At 45.2% G+C, this 12,596-nt stretch overlaps 1 protein-coding gene across 2 annotated transcripts in view; it reads right to left on the bottom strand.

The window, feature by feature from the left end:
* Positions 1-12,298, bottom strand: part of DNAJC5 (DnaJ heat shock protein family (Hsp40) member C5) — an 80,665-nt gene extending 68,367 nt beyond the window's left edge. For both annotated transcript variants that reach the window (XM_073607397.1, XM_073607401.1), the window contains exon 1: positions 12,191-12,298. The gene's annotated coding sequence lies outside the window, so the exon portion shown is untranslated. The remainder of the gene's footprint in view (positions 1-12,190) is intronic.
* Positions 12,299-12,596: the final 298 nt, after the last annotated feature.

The following is a 12,596-nucleotide window of genomic DNA, read 5'->3' as shown; positions in this document are numbered from 1 at the left end:
AAAACGGAACTGAATGTATTTAGTATAAATGTCAAGAGTTCACATGATTTGGGGGACTTTTCTCCATTTAGGAATCCGCAAATCTCAGCATTTTTTAACGAATCGCAAACCATGCGTTCATTGAAGGCAAGGTTGCAGATTTAGTACAGGGATTTGTTGCGCCAGATACAAAAGGGAATAAAATAATAAAATGCAAAAAAATAAAAATAAAAAGCTGCTAGCACTAGATTGCTTGGTACATTCGAAAGAAATGGAAAAGGAAGTGTAGCGCTTAAAAATAAAAATCAATAATAAAATTCATCAATCGATCAGCATAAAGCCCCTTTAACCACTTGCCGACCGACTCCTGTACATATACCTCGGCACTTCAAAGATGGATAGCTCGGCAATGGCAGCTAGGTATCCATTTCTTCAGGAGCTGGTCGTGTTTACGATTATGGTGGTCTCTGCGGCGGATTCGCCGCAAGATCACCATTATCGCCGGCTGGGGGGGAGGTGCCACCCCCCTCCCGCCGCTTACCGGAGCCGTCGGCAGCGGCAGAGGCGATCAGGACCTGTCCGTGGCCGGTGCAGCTCTGCCCATACGTCTTTAAGGGCCATTTTTTTGTTGTCATTATTTCAATTTTTTTTTTTTTTATTGCATTTAAGTCCAAATATGAGATCTGAGGACTTTTTGACCCCACATCTCATATTTAAGAGGACCTGTCATGCTTTTTTCTTTTATATAGTATGGGGAGGTGAAAAGGGCGGAAACCACCTCCCCATACTACATAAATAGAAGTCTCACAAGTCGTAACCACGCCCCTGATGATGCGCTTTCGGTGACGAAACGTTGGGTGGAGTCTGGGACGTGTGGCACAGATCGTGGGCGGTGATGTGGCGGCCATCTTTGTGGTTTGAAACGCTGGGTGTTTCTACATGCCTGTCTTACCTACATTAAATGTGAGTGGATCCATTGTTATCTTCAATAAATTGGTTTGTATCGACCATTGCGCAACGAGCGTTCCTTTCTATTTATATATATATATATATATATATATATATATATATATATATATATAGATGCTGGAGCTTGCCTGCAGTAGGGCTTTTCTGGATGTGGAGTGATTCCCTCACCCTTAATGGTCTTACATGAAGTGAAGCAGCTTTAACCGCATGTGGAGTGGAACAGTGTTTGTAGGAAGGATCGATGGTGCCGCTATTCAGTATATTTACAAGTGTATACCCCATACTACTGATGGTAAGAGTCAGTGCTATTGCGTGATGGTCTATCTTTCCTTCCATATATGAAGACACCTTAAAGGGACTTTATGCTGATCGATCAAACTTTTTTCTGATGAATTTTATTACTGATTTTTATTTTTAAAGCGCTACACTTCCTTTTCCAAGGTTGCAGATTTCTTCCACATTGACAGAGAACCAGGACTTATGAATACGCGATTCGCTACAGATCAAACAAACCTGTGAACCATATGACAAAGGGAAGAAAATACGTGCAATTTTGCATATTCGCTCCTCTTTACTGTCCAACTCGAGAGGAGTATGCTTTCTTTTTTTCCCTATTAAGGGATTATGGTGTCACTTACCAAACTTACTGTACGGGTGCTGCGTCAGATTCGGCAACCTGTCAGAATATGTAACAGAATTGATGTTCCGTTGCCGCCATCTTGCTACACCCCGCATTTCTCCATAGTAAAGATACACTGAGAAGGGGGGAAAGCAGACATCTTGTGGGACATCCGCTGCTTTTAAAATTCAACATCTAACCAGCCAGGCGGAGTTGTAAGTACTGTATTTCACTGTATAAACTCACTTTACTGTTATAAATAAGTGTAAAATGTAAAACTCTGGTGGGTGTAACAAGATGGCCGCTTGCCCCCTTCTCAGTGTATCCTTACTACAGAGAAGTACGGGGTGTAGCAAGATGGTGGCGGCGGAACATCACTTCCGTTACACATTCTGATGGGTCGCCGAATCTGACGGAACATGGGCCCACAAATGATGCCATGTACGAGTTTCTAAACGTCTAGACATGGACAGATGACTATCAGACTGGGATACGTTTTCTACAAATTCAACTTTTTCATTGGCTCCCATTTGTCTACAGCAGAGATCTTCAAACTGCGTCCCTTTGCTTGCCTTTATCTGGCCATTGGGGCACTATTCCTCCCACTGACACCAATGATGGGGCACTATTCCTCCCACTGACACCAATGATGGGGCACTATTCCTCCCACTGACACCAAAGATGGAGCACTATTCCTCCCACTGACACCAATGATGGGGTACTATTCCTCCCGCTGACACCAATGATGAGGAACTATTCCTCCCACTGATACCAATGATGAGGAACTATTCCTCCCACTGATACCAATGATGGGGCACTATTCCTCCCACTGACATCAATAATGGGGCACTATTCCTCCCCACTGACACCAATGATGGGGCACTATTCCTCCCACTGACACCAATGATGGGGCACTATTCCTCCCACCGACACCAATGATGGGGCACTATTCCTCCCCACTGATACCAATGATGGGGCACTATTCCTCCCCACTGATACCAATGATGGGGCACTATTCCTCCCCACTGATACCCATGGTAGGGCACTGTTAATGAGCCATCAATGTTCTCACCCTAGAACAGGAGATACCTCACTGTCAGGATCACCAAGTGAAAATATTTTGGGGGGAGGGGGTGACTAAACAGAAGCTCAGATGTTATGTATACAACCTAAGAGAACATAAAACAAAGAAACTGCAGCTGACCAATCCTGACATCTCGGTTTATGATCATACACAAAGGTGCTATTGTGATAGAAGAGCCAGTGGTGGCTTCAATGTCATGTAGCTCGCTCAGGGCCAGATTCTGCTTCTGATGACACTTTGGCAGAACCTCCGGGGTGAGGGAGCCATTTTACCCCAATGAAGATGCTCCCTTGCTGGCCCAGGACACTGAAGAAGTGAGCAAGTGACCGCAGGAAAACGTTGTGTCTTAGGCCCCTTTCACACGGGCGCCTCCGCTTGTTCAGCAGAGGATCGATCCGCTGATCAGGTAGATGACAGGTCCATCTCCGCTTACTGACCCATTCCCACTCTCCTCTATGGGGAGATCGGATGAAAACGGACCGCCTGTTCCGTTTCATCCAAACCGATCCGCCAGATGGATGGAAAATAGGAAGACCGTCCGTCTGGATTTTGCGGACGGGATCGGATAACGGATGTCAGGGGGCGTGTCACCGCTGACATTCGGGAAGACTGGAGGGTCCAATCAGGTCCGTCTGAAAAACTGACAGCCGAACCCAAACGGGTTGTTCTGAATGTTGTTCCAGAATGTTCTGAAGAGCGATCAGATGAATTGCAAAGTCCGTCTGTGCTGTGAAAATGAACGTAATCCCATAAAAAAACATTTCCACTGCATTTGTGAAGAAGGCTTCGGGGCGCCCAAGAAAATCCAGCAATTGCCAGGACCGTCTCCTACAGCTGCGGGATCGGGGCACCACCAGTGCAGAGCTTGCTCAGGAATGGCAGCAGACAGGTGTGAGGACATCGCCAGGCACAGTGAGGAGAAGACTTTTGGAGGATGGTCTGGTGTCAAGAAGGGCAGCAAAGAAGCCACTTCTCTCCAGGAAAAACATGAGGGACAGACTGATATTCTGCAAAAGGTTCAGGGATGGGACTGCTGAGGACTGGAGTAAAGTCATTTTCTTTGATGGATCCCCTTTCCAATTGTTTGGGGCAACCAGAAAATACCTTGTCCAGAGAAGAAAAGGTGACGCTACCATCAGTCCTGTGTCATGCCAACAGTAAAGCCTCCAGAGACCATTCATGTGTGGGGGCTTCTCAGCCAAGGGAGTGGGGGGGCTCACTCACAATTTTGCCTAAGAACACAGCCATGAATAAAGAATCATACAAAAACATCCTCCGAGAGCAACTTCTCCCAACCATCCAAGAAGAGTTGGTGAAGAACAGTGCCTTTTCCACCAGGATGGAGCACCTCGCCATAAGGCAAAAGTGATAACTAAGTGGTTTGGGGAATAAAACATCAACATTTTGAGTCCATGGCCAGGAAACTCCCCACACCTCAGTCCCATTGAAAACTTTTGGTCAATCCTCAAAAGATGGGCAAAAAAAGAACCACACAAATTCTGACAAACTCCAAGCATTGATTATACAAGAACATCAGTCAGGACGTGGCCCAGAAGTTGATGGACAACACGCCAGGGAGAATTGCAGAGATCTTGAAACAGAAGGGTCAACACTGCAAATAATGGACTCTTTGCATAAACTTCATGTCATTGTCAATAAAAGCCTTTGACACGTATGAAATGCTTGTAATTATACTTCAGTATACCAGAGTAACATCTGACAAAAAGATCTAAAAACACTGAAGCCGCAGACTTTGTGAAAATTTATATTTGTGTCATTCTCAAAACCTTTGGCCACCGCTGCAGGACAGTCAGCAAATTATGTTTCCACACTACAAGCCGAAAACTAATAAAAAAAAAAAAACTTAGGATAAATAATTATTTTTTAGCAAACACTAAAAAATAAAAAAATAAAAAAGGAAGAAGAGGAGCATATAGACAACCAATAGATGGACACACACGGGGGTTGATTTACTACAACTGGAGGGTGCAAAATCTGGTGCAGCTCTGCATAGTAACCAATCAGCTTCCAGGTTTTATTGTCAACGCTCAACTAAACGTTTTTCACTCTAAATCTCCCCCCACAGACAGTCTAGGAGCGTCTTTATTCCTCTGCTGCACCTGAGTACAGAAAGACTCTGTCATCTCCGATGTAATTACAACAATGACAGCCGTACATATTACAGGGTAAACCCTAATGCTCTAATACAGAGTACAAAGCGTGTTATATACACACAGCTCCCGGCTGCTGGGAAGGACGCTGACAGATGGTCCCCTTAGGTGACATGAGAGAAGACCGGCGGGAGACACACAAACCATCTATATACCGGAATACAATGTGCTGTATATATAGGAGATACACACCATCTATATACCGGAATATCTGTACTGTATATATAGAGAGACACACCATTTATATACCGGAATATAATGTGCTGTATATATAGAGAGACACACCATTTATATACCGGAATATAATGTGCTGTATATATAGAGACACCATCTATATACCGGAATATCTGTACTGTATATATATATAGAGAGAGAGAGAGAGACACCACCTATATACCTGAATACATTTTACTGTATATAGGGAGACACCATCTATATACCGGAATACACTGTACTGTATATATATAGAGAGAGAGAGAGACACCACCTATATACCTGAATACATTTTACTGTATATAGGGAGACACCATCTATATACCGGAATACACTGTACTGTATATATATAGAGAGAGAGAGAGAGAGACACCACCTATATACCTGAATATAATGTGCTGCATATACAGAGACACCATCTATATACCAGAATATACTGTACAGTACTGTATATATATATATATATATATAAAGAGAGAGAGAGAAAGAGAGACACACCATCTATATACCAGAATACACTGTACTGTGTGTATATATATATATAGAGAGAGAGAGAGAGAGAGAGACACACCATCTATATACCAGAATACACTGTACTGTGTGTATATATATATATAGAGAGAGAGAGAGAGAGAGAGAGAGAGACACACCATCTATATACCAGAATACACTGTACTGTGTGTATATATATATATATAGAGAGAGAGAGAGAGAGAGAGAGAGACACACCATCTATATACCAGAATACACTGTACTGTGTGTATATATATATATAGAGAGAGAGAGAGAGAGAGACACACCATCTATATACCAGAATATAATGTGCTGTATACACGTAGAGCTCTACCTTTACAGATATATATTATTATAAATCATACAGATGAAGACTTTCACATTGGAGAATATATAAGATTCACCCATCAAACACTTTATTAGGCACACCTTGCTAGTACCGGGTTGGAAACGTTCCTCAGAGATTTTGGTCCATAGTGACATGATAACATCACACAGTTGCTGCAGATTTGTCGGCTGCACATCCATGGTTTCAAATCTTCCACCACATCCCAAAGGTACTCTATTGGATGAGATGTGGTGAGTGTGGAGGACATTGGAGTACAGAGACCTCATTGTCCAGTGGTGAGATGATCGGAGCTTTGTGACATGGAGCATTATCCTGCTGGAAGGAGCCATCAGAAGATGTGGACACTGTAGTCATAAAGGGATGGACATGGTCAGCAACAATACTCAGGTAGGTTGTGGTGTATAAATGATGCTCTATTGGTACTAAGAGGACAAAGTGTGCCAAGAAAATATCCCCCCCACCATTACACCACCACCTCCAGCCTGAACCGGTGATACTTAATAAAGTAGCAGGTGTATGTATTTTCAGCACCTATGTGTGTATATATATATATATATATACACATACACACACACACACATTATATATATATATATACACACACATATTTTATTTTATATATATATATATACACAAACTTACCGGCCACTTTATTAGGTACACCTATTCAATTGGTTGGTAACACAAATTTCTAATCAGCCAATCACATGGCAGCAACTCAATGCATCTAGGCATCTAGATGTTGCTGAAGTTCAAACAGAGCATCAGAATGGGGAAGAAAGGGGATTTAGGTAACACTGAACGTGGCATGGTTGTTGGTGCCAGACGGGCTGATCTATTGGGATTTTCACACACAACCATCTCTCGGGTTTACAGAGAATGGTCCGAAAAAGAGGAAATATCCAGTGAGCGACAGTTGTGTGGAGGGAAATGGCTTGTTGATGTCAGAGGAGAATGGCCATAACCACTCATTACATCCAAGGTATGCAGAATACCATCTCTGAACACCCAACACATTGAACCTTGAAGCAGATGGGCTACAGCAGCAGAAGACCACACCGGGTGCCACTCCTGTCAGGTAAGAACAGGAAACTGAGGCTACAATTCGCAGAGATCACCAAAATCGTACAAAAGAAGATTGGAAAAACGTTGCCTGGTCTGATGAGTCTGGATTTCAGCTGCGACATTCAGATGGTGGGGTCAGAATTTGGCATAAAAAACATGAAAACATGGATCCATCCATCACCGGTTCAGGCTGGTGGTGGTGGTGATGTAATGGTGTGGGGGGGGGGGGGGATATTTTCTTGGCACACTTTGGGCCCCTCAGTACCAATAGAGCATCGTTTAAACACCACGACCTACCTGAGTATTGTTGCTGACCATGTCCATCCCTTTATGACTACAGTGTACACATCTTCTGATGGCTCCTTCCAGCAGGATAATGCACCATGTCACAAATCTCCAATCATCTCACCACTGGACAATGAGGTCCCTGTACTCCAATGTCCTCCACACTCACCACATCTCATCCAATAGAGCACCTTTGGGATGTGGTGGAACGGGAGATTCTCATCATGGATGTGCAGTCGACAAATCTGCAGTAACTGTGTGATGTTATCATGTCACTATGGACCAAAATCTCTGAGGAACGTTTCCAACACCTTGTTGTATCTATTCCACCAAGAATGAAGGCAAAAGGGGGTCCAACCCGGTACTAGCAAGGTGTACCTAATAAAGTGTCCAGTCAGAGTATATATAAACACACACATTATATATATATATATATATATCTCAGTAAATGTTGGATTCTGGGCCGGCAGCTTCCCCCCACCAAAGGATCTCCTACACAGACTTCCTGGCCTGTATGGATGTGAAATGAAGGTGTTAGTAAACCCTCCCATACACCCAGTGCAGTGCCTGGGCTCAGGTGATACACAGAGAGTAAACAAATCCTCCTACATAAGTTGTACCTGTTTATCTGCAGTCTTCTCTTCTCTAAATCAACTCACATTTAAGAATTTATACAGCACGTCTGAGCTATCAGAAAAAAAAAAAAGGGGCCGAGAGCTGAAATTACAAACTGCAAAGCTCAGTGAGGAGAACTCTGAGAGCTGATTGGAGGGGAGGGGGGGGGGGGAGTTGGGACGACACCCCCACCCCCCCCCCCCCCCCCCCCTTTTACGTGGCACACAGGAACCAGCTGTGAGGCTGTCTATCACAGGCTGTGTGCTGGAGCTCCCTCCCCTGTCACCTTTTCTTCTCTCGGTGTCAGGAAAACTTGTCAGAAGTGATTGGCACTGATAGCTGAGGAACGGAGCAGCGGACAGAAATTACACTTGGTACACACTATAGAGGGATAGGATTTGTTCAGATTTCATGTGCGAGGTTTACAACCCCCTCCAAGAATCATCTGTCCAGGTAAATATTTATTTCAGTATGAATTCTGAGGAGGAATTGGAACCAACATGTTTCAGGGGACTCAAAACTCCCCCCTTCATCAGGGCTCCAGAACACAACAGCAAAAAACTAAAACATACAAATATCTTTATGTAATCATATAAATTAAAGTGTTAGCAAAGGATAGTTTTATTTTTTTTTTTGCTTTAAAAACTGATGGAGGGAGGGAGGGATTGGGGGGGTGAATTGGGGGGGGGGGGGGGGGGGTGATTTCAGCCTGGGGTCACACAGGAGCGGTGGGGATATGGAATGCGATTCGGATAGGAATCATTCCTGTAGAATTGTATGTGACTCTTTGCTGTGTGATTTGCTCTCATTCATCTTCTATGGACACAAATCTCAGCACAAAGTATCAGTTGCTGTTATGGAAGTATTAGGAGGAGAACATCCCCTATAGAAATCTTCTATAATATCTATAGGGTGAGGTGTATATATAATGTGGGGGTCCCTGTATACAGTATGGATATATGGGGGGGTAACCTGTATATAGTGTACTATATTCTACTGCAGGGTTTCCCAACTCCAGTCCTCAAAGTGCCCCAACAGGTCATGTTTTCAGGATTTCCATTATTGTGCACAGGTGATTTGCTCAGTTTCACTTCCTTAGTAATTACCACATCTGTTTCATCTGAGGAAATCCTGAAAACATGACCTGTTGGGGCGCCTTGAGGACTGGAGTTGAGAAACACTGATCTAGCCTGTATATAGGGGGGTCATCCTTCCTATGAAGTGGGGAAGGGGAATCCCTGTATACTATATATATGGGGGGTATAAGTGTATATATCATTTATGGGGGGGTCTCCTCTAATATGTGGGGAAGGGGGCCGTGTATAGGGTGGGGTATCCTGCCTATGTGGGGGAGGTGTACCCATATATATATATAGATGGGGTTGGGAGGGTCTCCTGCATATTATATATATATATATGGGGGGAGGGGGGTCTCCTGTATATATTATATATGGGGGGAGGGGGGGTCTCCTGTATATATTATATATATGGGGGGAGGGGGGGTCTCCTGTATATTATATATATATGGAGGGGGGGGGAGGGGTCTCCTGTATATTATATATATGGAGGGGGGGGGAGGGGTCTCCTGTATATATTATATATGGGGGAAGGGGGGGTCTCCTGTATATATTATATATGGAGGGGGGAGGGGGGTCTCCTGTATATATTATATATGGAGGGGGGAGGGGGGTCTCCTGTATATATTATATATATGGAGGGGGGGAGGGGGGTCTCCTGTATATATTATATATATGGAGGGGGGGAGGGGGGGTCTCCTGTATATATTATATATATGGAGGGGGGGAGGGGGGGTCTCCTGTATATATTATATATATGGAGGGGGGGAGGGGGGTCTCCTGTATATATTATATATATGGAGGGGGGGAGGGGGGGTCTCCTGTATATATTATATATGGAGGGGGGAGGGGGGGTCTCCTGTATATATTATATATATGAAGGGGGGGTCTCCTGTATATTATATATATGGAGGGGGGGAGGGGGGGTCTCCTGTATATATTATATATATGAAGGGGGGAGGGGTCTCCTGTATATTATATATATGGAGGGGGGGTCTCCTGTATATATTATATATGGAGGGGGGAGGGGGTTCTCCTGTATATATTATATATATATGGAGGGGGGGTCTCCTGTATATATTATATATATGGAGGGGGGGAGGGGGGGTCTCCTGTATATATTATATATATGGAGGGGGGTCTCCTGTATATATTATATATATGGAGGGGGGGAGGGGGGTCTCCTGTATATATTATATATATGGAGGGGGGGAGGGGGGGTCTCCTGTATATATTATATATATGGAGGGGGGGTCTCCTGTATATATTATATATATGGAGGGGGGGAGGGGGGGTCTCCTGTATATATTATATATATGGAGGGGGGAGGGGGGTCTCCTGTATATATTATATATATGGAGGGGGGGAGGGGGGTCTTCTGTATATATTATATATATGGAGGGGGGGAGGGGGGGTCTCCTGTATATATTATATATATGGAGGGGGGGAGGGGGGGTCTCCTGTATATATTATATATATGGAGGGGGGGAGGGGGAGTCTCCTGTATATATTATATATATATATAGAGGGGGGGAGGGGGGGTCTCCTGTATATATTATATATGGGGGGAGGGGGGGTCTCCTGTATATATTATATATATGGAGGGGGGGAGGGGGGGTCTCCTGTATATATTATATATATGGAGGGGGGGAGGGGGAGTCTCCTGTATATATTATATATATATATAGAGGGGGGGAGGGGGGGTCTCCTGTATATATTATATATGGGGGGAGGGGGAGTCTCCTGTATATTATATATATGGAGGGGGGGAGGGGGGGTCTCCTGTATATATTATATATGGAGGGGGGAGGGGGGTCTCCTGTATATATTATATATATGGAGGGGGGGAGGGGGTTCTCCTGTATATATTATATATATGGAGGGGGGGAGGGGGAGTCTCCTGTATATATTATATATATGGAGGGGGGGAGGGGGGGTCTCCTGTATATATTATATATGGAGGGGGGAGGGGGGTCTCCTGTATATATTATATATGGAGGGGGGAGGGGGGGTCTCCTGTATATATTATATATGGAGGGGGGAGGGGGGTCTCCTGTATATATTATATATATGGAGGGGGGAGGGGAGTCTCCTGTATATTATATATATGGAGGGGGGGAGGGGGGGTCTCCTGTATATATTATATATATGGAGGGGGGAGGGGGGGTCTCCTGTATATATTATATATGGAGGGGGGAGGGGAGTCTCCTGTATATTATATATATGGAGGGGGGGAGGGGGGGTCTCCTGTATATATTATATATATGGAGGGGGGAGGGGAGTCTCCTGTATATTATATATATGGAGGGGGGGAGGGGGGGTCTCCTGTATATATTATATATATGAAGGGGGGAGGGGTCTCCTGTATATTATATATATGGAGGGGGGTCTCCTGTATATATTATATATGGAGGGGGGGGAGGGGGGTCTCCTGTATATATTATATATATGGAGGGGGGGAGGGGGAGTCTCCTGTATATATTATATATATGGAGGGGGGGAGGGGGGGTCTCCTGTATATATTATATATATATAGAGGGGGGGGAGGGGGGGGTCTCCTGTATATATTATATATATATATATAGAGGGGGGGAGGGGGAGTCTCCTGTATATATTATATATATATATAGAGGGGGGGAGGGGGGGTCTCCTGTATATATTATATATATGTAGGGGGGGAGGGGGGTCTCCTGTATATATTATATATATGTAGGGGGGGGAGGGGGGGTCTCCTGTATATATTATATATATGGAGGTGAGGAGGGGGGGTCTCCTGTATATATTATATATATGGAGGTGAGGAGGGGGGGTCTCCTGTATATATTATATATATGGAGGGGGGGTCTCCTGTATATATTATATATATGTAGGGGGGGAGGGGGGGTCTCCTGTATATATTATATATATGGAGGGGGGGTCTCCTGTATATATTATATATATGGAGGGGAGGAGGGGGGGTCTCCTGTATATATTATATATATGGAGGGGGGGTCTCCTGTATATATTATATATATGGAGGGGAGGAGGGGGGGTCTCCTGTATATATTATATATATGGAGGGGGGGTCTCCTGTATATATTATATATATGGAGGGGGGGAGGGGGGGTCTCCTGGCGGACATCTAGAAATGAATGGAGATGATGGCCGGTAATGATATCCGGATCCTCCCCTCCCCCTCCTCAGGCCCGGTATTCGGTCAGCTCCCCACACCTCACACCCGCCTCTTCCGCCCTCCCCCGGTCCCGGTCTCACCTCTCCCCGGTGTCGGTTCAGCTCGGTCACGTCTAGTCAGTCAGGCGCAGAGGGGGCGGTGCGTGCGCGGCTCCGGTTGGTGACGTCACGCAGCACCGCAGAAAGCGCGCGCCCGGCTGAGAGGGGAGAAATAAGGAGAGATCCGGGAGCGCGCACAGGAGTCCCTGAGGGAGACAGGAGGGGGAGGGGAATGAATGGAGGAGGAGGCGGGGGTGTAGGGGGATGAATGGAGGAGGTGGGGGTGTAGGGGATGAATGGAGGAGGTGGGGGTGTAGGGGGATGAATGGAGGAGGTGGGGGTGTAGGGGGTGAATGGAGGAGGTGGGGGTGTAGGGGGTGAATGGAGGAGGCGGGGGGTAGGGGATGAATGGAGGAGGCGGGGGTGTAGGGGGATGAATGGAGGAGGT

Source organism: Aquarana catesbeiana, linkage group LG12 (genome assembly GCF_042186555.1).
Source record: "Aquarana catesbeiana isolate 2022-GZ linkage group LG12, ASM4218655v1, whole genome shotgun sequence".
NCBI classification, from domain to species: Eukaryota; Metazoa; Chordata; class Amphibia; order Anura; family Ranidae; genus Aquarana; species Aquarana catesbeiana.
The sequence above is the reverse complement of the archived record's forward strand: the minus strand, read 5'-3'. Positions and strand labels throughout refer to the sequence as shown.